The sequence below is a fragment of the Aotus nancymaae genome, unplaced genomic scaffold, assembly GCF_030222135.1.
Source record: "Aotus nancymaae isolate 86718 unplaced genomic scaffold, 86718_ANA_hifiasm-v0.15.2.pri h1tg000072l, whole genome shotgun sequence".
NCBI lineage: Eukaryota > Metazoa > Chordata > Mammalia > Primates > Aotidae > Aotus > Aotus nancymaae.
Window position 1 is genome coordinate 8,786,580 of NW_026988487.1, and position 15,419 is coordinate 8,801,998.

The window sequence follows — 15,419 nt, forward strand, 5'->3', positions numbered from 1 at the left end:
TTGTATAAAAGAACAGTAGTGATTTTGTTGAGATGAGGTATGCAAAGTCCCTGGCATGCAGTGAGCACTCAGCAATAAGTGCTATTTATTGGGCCAGGATTCCATCTACTTTCATAAAAATAGCAGGAAAGTCAAATGGAAGGCCAACTTGATGGTAGGGGAGGCTTCTACCCACCAACTAATTCCATGTTTCTCAACCCTGCACTGAATGTTAAAATCACCTGGGGAACTTCTGAAAAATTATGATGCCTGGTCCCAACCCCATGGAGCCTGGTTTAAATGGGGGCAAGATATCTATAGGCTTTTAAAGTTTCTCTAGGGAATTCTAATGACCACCAGGACAGAAAAGCGTGGACCTAACCCGTATGCAGAACCAGTGTCCTCATAGGACGTCAAAGGTTTGGTGGTAAACAACCACTGAAGCACATTTTCAAGGTGAGATTCATTGGAATGCATATTCCTGTCCTTAAACTCAATTTAGTTTAAAGTGATAGGTATCTTCTTATTTTCAGATAAAAAACAAAACAAAACAGTTTTCTAAACATTTTACACCACCTACCATTGCCAAAAGTGGCTTTTATTACCATTATTTATGACCCAGTGGTCATAGTTGAGTCGTACTTGTAGCAAGGAATTCTGGAAAACTTTAGGGCATGAGTTGGCTGGGGGAGGGTGGGGGTGAAAATGCATGACTGAATGGTGAATAAAACCAATTTTCTTGTTGCTGGTTTTCTTGCTACTTAATGTAAAGCCATAATCATTTCCATAGCAACACACTCATCACATATAACATGAATATATAAATTCCCCAGAGGGAAGATGGAATAAACTGCATCTTTGTGGACTTTACTTGAAAAAGAAAAGTAAAGCTTGTATAATTCCAATTCACAGTTGCATAAGCAGGGTTTTACATCCATGTAGAAAATTATTCCAGATTCATCTATAACCACCAGAAATGAATGATGTGCTCACTGAGGCCATCACAGAAATGAATGATGTGCTCACTTTAAACTAAACTGAGTTTAAGGACAGAAATTTACATTCCAATGGATCTCACCTTGAAAATGTGCTTCAGCGGTTGTTTACCACCAAACCTTTGACGTCCTGTGAGGACACTGGTCTTGCTCTCAAAGTACTCTGATTATTAAAGCACTTGAGCCATTGGCACTAGATGGGCTCCTGGCTTGGAGATTACACTATAGGCTGTGGATCATGTGGGGAAAGAAGAAGAGTAGTATTGTGGTTGTGGAACTTCCACAGAGGAGAGGCTTTGGGTTGCCATCTGGCGAGAAGAGTGGGGTGGAGTCGGGTGAGCACGGAGGTGTCTCAGAATAATTGAATTGAAATCTTACTAAGGTTTTTATGCAGATTATATTTTTACTGAGGTTGATTTGGACATGGAGATGTGATAAAACTCTTGAGTCCCTACTTGGTTTGCTACTGAGTCCCTACTTGGTATTGCTACCGAAAGAGCTTTCCAGTTTTCTCCTTTACCTCTCTAATGCCAAGGTCCGTGGTTTTGAAGCTTCTCTAGGATCTGTAATTCTGGATCTCAGGTAGATATTCCAAGTGAGGAGGGGGGCATCAGACCTTGGGTGAGATCTAAATAATGAGCACAGAGATGATCCTGGATATCCTGGAATAATCTCAATTCCAATCACTGCTCTGTGATTCCACAAGGAATTGTTAGATTGGGGATGCTAATTACTCATACAGAAATCATTGTGTCTAGAGACATGACATAGTGATTCTCATTCTGGGTGACTCTGTTTTAATGTTCTCTCTCCTTATATCTTTTCCCATACCTTCATATAAGCACAAAAGCATCTCTATCTACCTCCCTCCCTCTTTACCTCTATTTCCCTATCTAGCTAATTCTCTTTATTGAAATATAGATGTATGTGTGTATATAGAAAAAAATTTATTAGTACACCTCCCATATTCAGAAACCATTTATTGAATATATATCATGCACAAAGTACTTTCATATACTCTTAAAATACTTCAGTGAATAGAAAAAGAAGAAGCCCTTGCCCTGTGAATTTTACATTTTTTGGGTTGCGGGGAGTGACAGGCAATATACAATAACACTAACAAATAGTTATAATAAGAGATACACAAAAATTAGTGTGGGGCAAACAGAATGGGGCAAAGGGGCAAGTTGCAATATTAAATAAGGGGGTCAGGAAAGTCTTCAGTGAAGTCACAGTTGAATAGATACAAGAGTATATTATCCAGGACTGGCTCTTGAATCTCAGAGCAAATGAGAACTGTTTGGTTTAAGTTATGTGTTTTTTCCATTGCTTTATTTTCATTGAGATGTTGGAAGTCCCAGGAAACTGTGCATTGTTAGATCAGTTCTTGAATGAGCAGAAATTTGACTGAGAAAAGCCAGATCCTAAGTTAATCAGAAGGAGACTGCAAACTGCCAGGCTTTAGTTTAAAAAGTGAAGAACCAGACTGGAGAGATTAAGACCAGATCTTGATGACAGGTTGGCGTCAGCTTGGAGGCGTGAAGAAATTGGACAATTTATGGTCAGCCAGTCAGGTTGCATCATAATTTCTAGTCTGTACAAGAACTCAAGGGAAAGAACAAATAAGTTTTCCGGTTCTATTTTCAGCTTGTGTTTCTCTCTGTTTTAAGGATTTCAGACTCTTCAAAGATACTCTTTAGTGGCTTTGTTTCCAAACGAAAATCAGAAAAATGATGCTGGAATTTCATAGAGGCAGCGGTGGGTGGAAGAAAACTCCTCCTTTCTCTAACCCTGAAAATATTGTTTTTGATTGTAGACCAGCTAACTGCAGAGAGAGGAGGAACATAAATAAGACAGGCCCTGGAAAGCACATGTGGTGTGACGGTGCCCTGCCGAAGCTGAGAAGACACAAATAAAATGGTATTATTTACTGTTTCAGAGAGTGTCCTAAACCCAAGATGCCAAATCATAGATGTTAGCATGGCCCTGTAAACACATTAGAAATCAAGTACAGATTATGTTACATGTACCCAGTCCATCGTACAATGGTAAAGTCCAGAAATTGCCAACAGTCTAAAAAAATGCAACTGCTCATCAGATTAATGATGTATAATAATATACAATATTTATAATATTTTATATTATAATGTTATATTCTCTTGTTTCTTCTAATCTTGATCTTGGTTTTTTTTTCAGGTCTTAGCCATGAGGGCATTTAAAATATTTTCCAATTACATTTAAGGATGATCACACTGCTTGAAATCCGTTAGGGGCCTCACACTTCTAGGATAAGAGCCAAATGGCTTATGAAGCACTAGGAAGTCCTTTTGATCTGCTCCCCATCTACCTCCCCAGACTTACCTGTGCCACTCTCCCCCAGGCATCCTTCCTGCTGCCAGAACAACTTGACGCAGATCCACGGATAAACCGCAGTGTTGCATGCAGCAGTGTCTTTACTCATCATAGTTCCTTTGTCTAGAACATTCTTTCTGCCCTCACCCACTGGAATGGATTTATCTCTTCCTCCTGATAGTTCTTCTTTCTTTCTCAGTCAGACTGAATTGGGACATGAATCTCATAAGACCCCAGGCAAACCTCTCTCATGGCTCTTATCAGCTTGAAATATTAGCACTTGCTCTTTGTGTTTTCTTATGCCAAAGATTAAGAATTTCTTGAGGGTAAAATTGAAATGATCTCCTACCCAGCTTCTAGAACAGAATCATAGTGCTTAGGATATATAGTGGCTCAATGTATACGTGTGTATGTGAAATTAAATTGAAGTGCTGAAGGTCTCAAATATTGCAATATCCACAAGGTAATGAATCAAGCAACTTTCTGGCAATCATTACACTAATATAGGTGACAGAGATGGAGCTCAGTAAGTCATAACTATTATTATAAGAAGCAATTTTCCAAGCTCAGCAGTTTACTGTGAGATCCTACTGACTTTCTCCCCAACCCCACAGGAGACAGACCGATTTGAGAGAGGAAGAGATAAATGGTTTTTCAATTCCATTTACTTCCACAGTGTTTAAACGCTGCATTCCCACTGTCTTCATATAAACTCCAACCAGCATAGACATCGTACTCTAAATGGAATTGATCACCTTGTAACATGGCAGAACAGTTTGTCTTTGATCTAAGATGGACCAGCTGACAATTCTATCTGTGTAAGGCCATTTTGTGCCCAAATTAAAAAGCAAGTGGGATCTGTGTAATTATAGGACGCACTTCTGGACCTGGCTCCTCTCTCTGTGCCTCCATTCCATTTGCCCATGCTCTGGGTCCCCAGCACTGTATCCTGTGCAAAGCTGACCTCCATTGCTACACTACTGCTTGTCCCCTTCCCATCTTGTGGCTCTTTTCAGTGCTTCTGATTTACCAGTCTTTATTGAACTAATTCCTCTTAAGCCGCCAATGCCATAGATTCATAGAAGCTTAGAGTTTTAACCCTTGAGGTCTAATGCAGGACCTTCATTTTACAGAGGAGAAATAGAAGATCTGGAGAAGGGAAAGTAACGAGCCCAAATTCATAGAGCGGACAGGCAGAATTATCATCTGGGTTCTCCCTGACATTCCAGCATAGTCTCAGTGACCTGGACTCTAATCCCTGCTCAGCCACTTACTGATATAGTTATGGAAAATTTGCTGAAATTTTCTCTATCCTCGTCATCTGTAAAATCCAGAAAATAGTAGCTTCCACCCTACAGGGTCATTATAAAGGTTAAATAAGAATATATAGGTCGGGCACAGTGGCTCACCCCTATCATCCCAACACTGTGGGAGGGCGAGGCAGGTGATAACCTCAGGTCAGGAGTTCGAGACCAGCCTGACCAACATGCTGAAACCCTGGCTCTACTAAACACAAAAATTAGCCGGGCTTGGTGGTGCATACCTGTAATCCCAGCTACCTGGGAGGCGGAGGCAGGAGAATCCCTTGAAACCGGGAGGCGGAGGTTGTAGTGAGCCAAGAATGCACCATTACACTCCAGCCTGGGCAACAAGAGCAAAACTCCATCTCAAAAAAAAAAAAAAAATTACATATATCACATATTTAGCACAGCCTGTGACGTACACTAAACACTTAATAAATGCTGAACAACCGTACCCGTCTCATGCCAGGCTGGGGCCTTGCAGTAGGATCTTAGGGGAGATGCTTTAGAGCAGGGTTCCCTTTTAGCCCTCAGATCCGCCCGAATGCGTTTATTTTGACCACCTCCAGTAGTGCACTTTGCCTATAGGTCTTTCAAGATACACGGAACGTCCCTGATAATTAATGTTTTGGTTATGTGCCCACTTGAGAAGAGACGCCACTTCAGCCTCTTGCGTCTCTGTGGTGCGGGCCGGCCTTGGCGTGTCTCCACCCGGGTTCCCGCGGAATCCCGGGACCGCTTCTCCGGGCCTCGGCGGCCGCAGGGGCGTCTCTACGGAGGGTTTCCGCGGGATGCTCAAGGGGGCAGTGTGGTCCTGCCGAAGAGGGCCGCCTCGCCTCGAGGAACGCCTGGGCCATTTTCACAGGAAAATGTTTACCCTGGAAATTAAATTATATTTGGGATTTTGGGTTTCCCCTCCCCCACCCCCGCCGTGGGAGGTTTCGGAAAGTTACTGTGGTGCCCAGCGCAGTCAGAGGCCTGTCAGCATTTCAGCTCCGCACGGCGGGCCCTGCGGCCTCCTTCAGCACCTGGGACCCCCGGGACCCCGGGCGTGTGACGTGTGAGGGCCGGGCCCTCCCCGTGAGGCCCCTGGCTCCGCACCAACCCAGCAACACCCCCTCCCTCCCGTTCTCCCATCTTTAGCCACTTTTGGATCAACAGCTTAGGATGAATTTCAAACTTAAGTTGTATGGTTTGAGAGGGTGTGTGTGTGTGTGTGTGTGTGTGTGTGTGTGTGTGTGTCCAAATATTTCTGAGAAAGTAGCTCTTGAAATGCGCCCTGTGTATCCATGGATTCATGCATATTCATAGCCTGTTCCTCTCTGTAGGTTCAAGTTTTTCCTTTCTGTCAAACGAGGCATTAAATAAATTCTAACGTTCCTCGCAGCTCTGACATTCCAGGGCTCCAGATATTTAAGAATAGAGAGGAATCTGTGAAAAAGCTCAACCCTGGGGAACTCCTTCCTTTCTCTGTGGCTTTACACAACTAAACCATCACCCAATGCTCTTGATAACTTAAAGATGAAAATTTCCTGTTCTCCAGATATCCTGTTCATTTCACCCGTCATTTACCACCAAATATAGATTCATTGCACTTTGTCCTGTGTCAGGGACAGAGGTGGCTCCTGTACATAAAGTGTGAAGAAAACGGGTACAGTCCCTGCTCTCCTGGGGCGTGAGGATTCGTGGGGATATAGATGCTACCTCAATAATCACACACAGACGGGGTGCAATTACAAATGGATGTGAGTGATGTGCAGGAAAAGTAAAGGGGAAGAGTGTAAAGAGGATCTAATTTAGCATTGGGGTCAGGGAAAGCGGAAGTGATTTTCTAGCTAAGATATAAGGGACACGTGGGAGGTGGCCATGCAGAGTACCTGTGTGGCACATGATGTGTAGGAACCAAATTACTGCCATAGAATGGCTGGTTGAGAGTGATAAACCCCTTCTTTTGGGATCCAAGGAAGAAATTAAGTCACTCTAATTCTCAGAGAATGCTTATAGCAAAGTCCATATTTTTTGTGTGTAGTGTACATTGTCAAAGATTCAGAGCATCTCACAGTGAGAAGAAACTGCAGAGGTTACCTGACTCAACTCTGTTCTTATTTAGGAATCTCCTTGAAAATATGCTATACAATTATCAAGATTCTGCCAGGAGACTCAGCCACTCAAGAGTCACTTTTCCCACTCTTGACAAGTCATTTTCCTTTCATTGATTTCTTAGATTCCCCTTACTTAGGTTTCCCTTGCTAGACTGTAAATTCCATAGGGCAGAAATATTGTCTTCTTTGTTCAATGGCATTATCTCAAGTGTCAAGATGGCGATTGCCATGTAGTAGCCTTTCAAAGCATGTTTGTTGAATGAATTCATTGAGACTAAAATAGGCCTCCCTAAATTTTTGTTCCTTGGCCTTAGTTCTGCTCTCTAGAACAACAAAGAACAAACCTAACATCTTATGTAAGGACAGTCTTACAGTCATTTAAAAATAGCTCTCATTTTCTGGTTATTTTCTTCTCTCTGTTAAGTATTTCCAAGTATGCAATTTTGAAACTCTCAATATTTTGATCACTAATTGGGATTCAATGTGACATGACAAGTCAACTGGCCCCACCCAAATTTCATCTTGCTTATAATCCCCAGGTGTTGAGGGAGGGACTTGATGAGAAGCGATTGGATCATGGGGGCAGTTTCCCACATGTTGTTCTCGTGATAGTGAGTTCTCAGGAGAGGTGATGGTTTAAGTGTGGCATTTCCTCACTCTTTCTCTCTCTCTCTCCTGCTGCCATGTAAGACATGCTTTGCTTCCCCGTTGCCTTCCACCATGATTGTAAGTTTCCTGAGGCCTTCCTAGCCATGTGGAACTGTGAGTCAATTAAACCTCCTTTCTTTATAAATTACCCAGCCTCAGGTAGTATCTTTACAGCAGTGCAAAAACGAACTAAAACATCAACAAATATGAATCTCCTTCCTTGTATGATCATCTATCATTCCTCTGTTTTTGTTACATAGTTGTCTTTCGTTTACCCTTAACCTCTGCATACATTTTCCTGTGTGATAAAGACTAATCACAAAAATAAGTGAGTTTGGAGGTTCTGCTTCCAGTGAGAACATTGAACATTGCAGAAGACTCTCACACTCACAGTAAACAAAACAAAATAAAACAAAATGCCAGAAATATGACATATAACATATACTTATATGTATCAGTCAAGGTTCTCTAGAAAAAACAGAACCATTAAAGTGTATATGGAAAAAGAAAAAGAGAGAGATGGGGAGAGAGTGAATGACAGAGAGAGAGAATAAGGAATTAGCTCATGCAGTTATGAAGACTAAGTGCCAAGATCCGTGTTCAGTAAGCTGGAAACCTGGTAGAGCCAATGTGTACTTTTGGTAAGAGTCTGAAGGGCTGGGAACCAGGAAAGCTGATAGTGTAAGTTCCAGTCTGAAAGTTGGCAGTCTAAAAACTCAAGAAGAGGTGACGTTTCAGTTTGAGTCCAAAGACTATCTGAGCTAAAGCAGTCAGGCAGGAAGGGTTCCCTCTTGTTCAAAGAAGGGTCAGGATTTTTGTTCTATTCAGTCTTCAGCTGATTGGATGAGGTCTATCCATATTACAGAGGGCAATCTACTATTCAGTCTACCAGTTCAAATGTTAATCTCACCTCCAAATAGCCATATCCAGAATAATGGCATTTTGGTTTGTTTTTTTTTGACACAGAGCCTCACTCTGTCTCCTAGGCTTGAGTACAGTGTTGAGATTTCAGTCCACTGCAAACTTCACCTGCCAGGTTCAAGCATGTCTCATGCTTCAACCTCCTGAGTAGCTGGGACTACAGGTACATGCCACCACACCCAGCTGTTTTTTGTATTTTTTTTTTAGTAGAGGCAGGATTTTCACCATGTTGGCCAGGCTGCTCCCAAACTCCTGACATCAATTGATCCACCTGCCTCAGCCTCCCAAAGTGTTGAGATTACAGGTGTGAGCTACCACACCAGGACCAGAATAATGTTTCATCAACTATCTGGGCAACCCGTGGCCTAATCAAGGTGACACATAAAATTAACCATCATGTTACATATCAGACTATCAAAGAAAAGTGTGTGTAATGAAGCTTTGAAGAACTAACTTATATATATATAGAGTACCCCATAGATAAGCAGTAGCTAGTGGCATCTTCTGGGAGGAAGGTAAATAATTGGGTTTCTGTACAGGCAGAGAGAGAAGAATATTTTACCCTTACTAGGTATAGAGGAACCTGTGAAACTAATGGCAATCATGAGAGCAGATGGGACAGATTAAATTCAGAACAACTCCTCATGCAAGAATAATTTGCTTGAACAATTATTCTTTCTAATACCCCCTCCACAATTTTACTGCGAACTGGCAGTGAAGGCAGGACAAAAACCAAGAAAGAACTTACTAACTCTCAAGCATTCTTCTGGGCTTGGAAACTGTCCTTAATGCTTTCAATCCAAAGGTGATACTGTGGCCCAAACTCTTACTGGCTTTAGGATTGAACATTGATAATGAGACACAAACCTAGGATTATCAGTGCTTATAGCATCAGAGCTGGTAGTTGGAAATTGTGCTAACCAGAAATGTATTTGACTTTCTATTGCTTGAGGCCAATCCCAAATTAATTTATCACATAATAAAATGTAAGTGCTCATTCTCTCAATTTAGCTATCACACATAGAAAAGAGTTCATACTTACTGGAATAAATCAAACAAAATAGTGGTATAACTCAGTCTCCATTGTAATTCCTGCATAATTTAATACAATAAAATATCACGAGATGTGAAGAAGCTAGAAAATAATATCTATCATCAAAAAACAATTAAACAAAAACACTTACAGATGAACTAGATGTTGCAACAAGCAGACAAGGAGTTACATATTATTATTATAATGTTTTAAGATGTATAGGAAAAGATGAAAAAGTAAATGAATTGGCAAAGATCTCAAGAGAGGTTTGGAGAGTATATATATAAAAAAAGAGCCAAAATAGAAATTCTACAGCTAAAAATACTGTAACTAAAACAAATACATATTAGATGGCTGAAAAGGGAATCTCTAGCTCCAGGTGGTTTTACTAATAAATTCTACCAAACATTTAAAAAAAAAAATAGCACTAGGGTAGGGCACAGTAGCTCACACCTTTAATCCCAGCACTTTGGGAGGCTGAGGCAGGCAGATCACCTGAGGTCAGGAGTTCAAGACCAGCCTAGCCAACATGGTGAAACGCCATCTCTACTAAAAATACAAAAATGATCTGGGGGTGGTAGCGGGCGCCTGTAATCCCTGCTACTTGGGAGGCTGAGGCAAGAGAATCGCTTGAATCCAGGAGGTGTAGGTTGCAGTAAGCTGAGATTGAGCCATTGTACTCCAGCCTGGGCAACAAGAAGAGCAAAACTCCATCTCGAAAATAACTAACTAACTGAATAATAAACAAAAAGAAATAAAAAATACCACTAATTCTACACAATATCTTCCAAATAATAAAAGAAGAGAAAAGATTCAATTCATTTTATAAGACCAACATTACCCTAATACTAAGACCAAATATAGACATGGATCAATACCAAAAAACAAAACTAAAGATCAATATTTCTCATTATCAGAGATTCAAAAATTCAAAAATTTTTAGCAAATTAAATACATCAATATAAAAATATACTATAACCAAGAAGAGTTTATTCCAGGAATACAGACTGATTTTGTATTCAAAAAAAATCAATATAATTTGACATATTGCAGTGAATTTTGGTTTATATTAGCTAAAGTTTATATTTATTGGTTTATACATAAACAGTTTAAATAAGAAAGACTTCATGATCATGCCAAACCATGCAGAAAAGCCATTCAAAATTGAATATAATCTGGCTTAAATTATACTCATTTTTATACCAATTTAGTCAAAAAAGTAACCTTTGGTATCTTTTATTGAGAAAGGAGCTCACCAAAGCAAATGTACCTAGGGCCTATGAAAGTCATAAAGCAACCCTACTCTGCATTTGTATAATTAATAATTAGTTGGTAATCTTAATCAAGTTATATCACTGTAATATATTAGTTTGTTTTCTCATCTATACAATAGGGGATAATGAATGGTTTTTATTTCATAGGCATGTCGATTTTCAAAAGATTAAACAAGCACCTAAAAGCTTATTAAACTGCTTTTTGCATAAGGAATAACAATAAATGGTAGCTGCTCTTAAAATGCACATATATGACATGCTACGTACTTTGCTTAAACATTCTGTATTTATTTTATCAGTTAAATGCATCAGTACCTTTGTATTCAAGACATTATACATTTTTAGAGATTATTTTCCAGTTTCACAAAGTTTGCATAAGGTTTAAAAAGTGCAGTTATACTTCCCATCTTAGCATTTAAGCAAAGATCTACAAAGATCTAACCAACTCCTGTGGGCTTTTTATGGGATCATGATTCTGTCCTATACTTTCTGTGGGGCATAGGTCTCAGTTGTCTTTTCAGTAGGAGAAAAATGACATGTTCATTCACTTTTACTTTATACTTAGTCCTCTATTTTTTTATTAATTCACTTTTACTTTATACTTAGTCCTCTGTTTTTCTCCTCCATATAAAAAGCAGTTAATGGTAGAAAAGCTTTTAAAGATAGAATTTGTTCCTATTGGTCAGAGATTTTTCTCTCTGTGAAATTTGTTGATCCTATTGGATCAAACACAAGCTGGTCTGATTAGCATCATGTTCTAATTTAGTGATTCTAAAACCCAGCTATAGAAGCAGAGGCTTGTAGCTTTTTAATGCAAATCATTGTATCTCACTCTGCTGGTTCAGGTTTCTTAGAGAAATTTTAAAAGCTCTCAGGTGATTCTAATGATTGACTAGATTTGGAAACCAGTGTCTTCTCAACTATCCAAACTATCACTCACGTGAAAAAGCATTGTTATTTTATGAAAATGGACTAGGACAAGGGGGAGGAGCTCTGACCATTGATGCCAAAAAAGCTCTTGGATACCATTTTTTTTAAATTAAAAGTCTAATTATGTGTAGAGTGATGAAAGTTTGACATAGTCATCTTAGTCATTACTGAGCCATGAATGACTTTGAGAATCTTATCAGTGCTATGGATAAACCCTTTCTTCAGGAAATTCAGAATATTTCACAGACACTTTCAGAAAGTTAAAGGATTTTTTAGAATATTTCTAAGACAGAGCTTTCAGATGAGCTGAAATGGACTAGGAAGGTTGTTTGTAAGGTGGTCCACTCAAGCTCTCAGCTAGCACGTTGAACTGGATGATACTGGGTAATACCGGAGGTCAACCATACTGCAGAGTTTATTCTACTACATTCAGCTGCTTTTCTTTTTAAAGGATGTGAATCCAACATATTATGTCCAAACTTTAGTTACTTGGCTCACAAATAATAATGGAAACCTCCCTTCTCAAAGAGTGACAGAAAATAAAATACAGACTGTAGGAAAACTCTATACATCCTTGGGTCTCAGTTTTCTTCATAAAGATGAAGGGGACTTATTGAGTCAAAGCAATGGGTTTATTTTATTTTCTATGTTTTTAATTTCAAAATATTTTAACCATATGAAATGAAATGAAATAATGAACCACGTATATTCACCATCTGAACCAAAAAACCTTAACATTCTGCCATATTGGCTTCCAGTTTTTCAAAAGAGGTAAAATGGAACAACCGCAATTGAAAATCACTGTATGTACTACCTTGATCTCATCTCCCTGCCTTCCAGAGGTAGCTACAATCCCGAAGCTGGTGTGTGTCATTACATTATAGTTTTTGACTTATATTACATATATATCAAAAAATATAATACAGTATAATTCTACTAGTTTTGGAATTTGAATTTAATCAAATTTTATCAAACTCTATATATTGTTTTGCAATTTATTTTTTCACTCAACTTTGTATTTTTGAGATATTTCCATCTTGACATTTGCAGCTCCAGTTCATACATTTTAAGTGCTATGTACTATTCTGTTGAAGTAATACACACTAAAACCTCTGAATAAGTGTAAAATTCAGGTGCAATGGAATTTATCTTTTAAGAATAAGACAAGAGTATGTCTTCTTATCTCCAGTATTCTTCCAGAATAATTTCATTAAATATAAGCCTCAAAAAAAGGGGATGACAATGAACTGGAAAAGTCTTGATACTATAACCACTCTCCTGGAATTTTATTTCAAATGTAAGACCAAGAATCACTCCCATTGATATTTAAGCTAGGTCATACAACTTCACCAGGTACTGCCAAACCATAGATAATGGAAACCAGTAGCTGCAAGATCTCATAACTAAACTGCTTATTTTACCTGGCTGAATGTTTGAACTTCATTTATTATGTTTTAGAGGGGATTTTACTGTATAATCATTAATTTTTATGTTTTCCTACTGATGAACATTTTCATCATTTCTAGTCACTCATTCTTAGAGTATAATATCATTTTATGTTTTCTTCTACCCAGGTTTGAGTATTTCTCTAGAGAATTCATCTAGGAGTGAAACTGTTGAATAAATGACTCTGCAGATCTTTTCCTCCAGGTGTTTGTACCAATTTATTCTCCAACCAGCCATTATGGGCTGAATATCTGTGCCCTCCTCAAGTTCATATGTTGAAGTCTTAACCCCCAGTATGATAGTATCTGGAGGTGGGACCACTGGGAGGTAATTAGGTTTAGATTACGTTACAAGGGTGGAGTCTTTATGTTGGGATTAGTGTCCTTATAAGGAGAGGAAGTGAAACGAGAGCTCTCTCTGTCAGTATGCACACAAAGAAGAGGTCATCTGAGCACACAGAGTTGGCAGCTGTCTGCAAGCCAGGAACTGAATCTGTTGGCACCTTGATCTTGGGCTTCCCAGCCTCCAGATTATGAGAAATAAATGTCTGTGGTTTAAGCCACATAGTCTACGGTATTTTGTTATAGCAGCCTGGGCTAAGACACTAGCAATTTACAAAACTTCTCATTGATCCATGACTTCATCCTGCATTTACTGGCATTGTCAGATTGATGCAAATGTGATAAATGTAAAAAGGTATCCCATTTTGGTATTAATTTACATTTCCCTGATAACTGGGGAGGTGTAATATCTTTTAATGTTTTTGGTTCCTTCAATTACCACCTGTGAATTAACTGTTTACATATTTATTTTTATATGTATGTGTGTGTGTATATATATACATAGAGACAATATGTATGTATGTGTATATCATACATAGATATGTATATGTATGTTATACCTGTATGTATATGTATGAATATGTATATTCACACCGAAATATATATGCATATATGTAAGTACATATACATAATATATATATACACATATATAAAGTATCTCCCCTCACTCAGTGATTATATTGTTACAATATATATATCTGATAGACTTGCATTCTCGGAATAAACTCTCATTTGGTTATATTATGCTTTTGTATACCACTGAATTCTAATTGTTAATATTTAGACTAAATTTTTAAAATTTTTGCATCTATCTATGTTCATTAGCTTTGTTGACCTTTAAATTGCCTTTTTTTGTAATGCCCTTGTCAAATTTTAATATCAAGTTATGCTGACCTAATAATTTGAGATAAAAATATTCCCCTCCCCAACGCTCTACATTTCCTCCCCTTATCTCTGGAAGAGTGTGTGAGAAATTGGTGTTGTTTCGTCCTTAAATATTAGGGAGAAAGCACTGGGAAAGACTTCCAGTCCTTGAGATTATTTAGTGGAAAGAATTTAAATTATAGATCAATTTATTTAATATATATGAAATTATTTGTACTTATTTCTTCTTATTTCAGTTTTGGGGGTTTCTAGAAAGGTGCCAATTTGACTGAAGTTCTCAAATTTACTTATATAAAGTTGTTAATATCCTTTTATTATCTAGTAATATCTGCAACATCTATCTGTGTTGATGGCCTCATTTTAATGTCCGATATTAAGGGGTTTCCCCCTTCTCTGTTTTTGGTCAGCTTTTTTAGCTAAGTCCATTAACTTTATTAGCTTGTTTTCTTCTAAGAACTATTTTGAGATTGTGCCATTGCACTCCAACCTGAGCAACAGGAGCAAAACTCTGTCTCAAAAAAAAAGATTTCATTTTTTTTTTTTTCACTTTCTTGGCGTAAGTTTTTATTCAACTTTTTAAGGTATTTTTAAGAAAAAACTTTCGTATTTTCTAATATATTCATTTAAATCACAGCTTTAGCTTAACCTTACGTCATCTAATAGCAGTACTTTCATCATTATTCAGCTCAAATTGCTTTATAATTTTTTTGTTAATTCCATTTTGATGTGGAATTTCACGTTTTGATCAGCTTTTTTAGCTAAGTCCATTAACTTTATTAGCTTGTTTTGTTCTAAGAACTATTTTGAGATTGTGCCATTGTAGTCCAACCCGGGCAACGAGGAAAACTCCATCTCAAAAAACAACAAAAGAGATTTCTGGTTTTTTTTTCTAACTTTCTTAGGATAAGTTTTTATTCAACATTTTTAGATATTTTTTAGAAGTATATTGACTGTTTTTTAAAGAGTAGAAATTTTCTGGTGATCTATTTGTTTTCAATTTGTTGTTTTATTCTCCTGTGGTCAGAAAACATGCTCTGAATGATGTATCTATTCTTGCTCTGTGTCCCAAGCAGAGAGCAGGTTCAGAGTATAAAACTATCATGCCATCTTCAAATTGTGAGTTATAGGGTTTTGTGGCTCTCTGAGTTACTTAAGAGTCAAAAGGAGAAAAATCAGGCTGAATTCTCTTCTCCCTCTGCCCTATTTCATTTT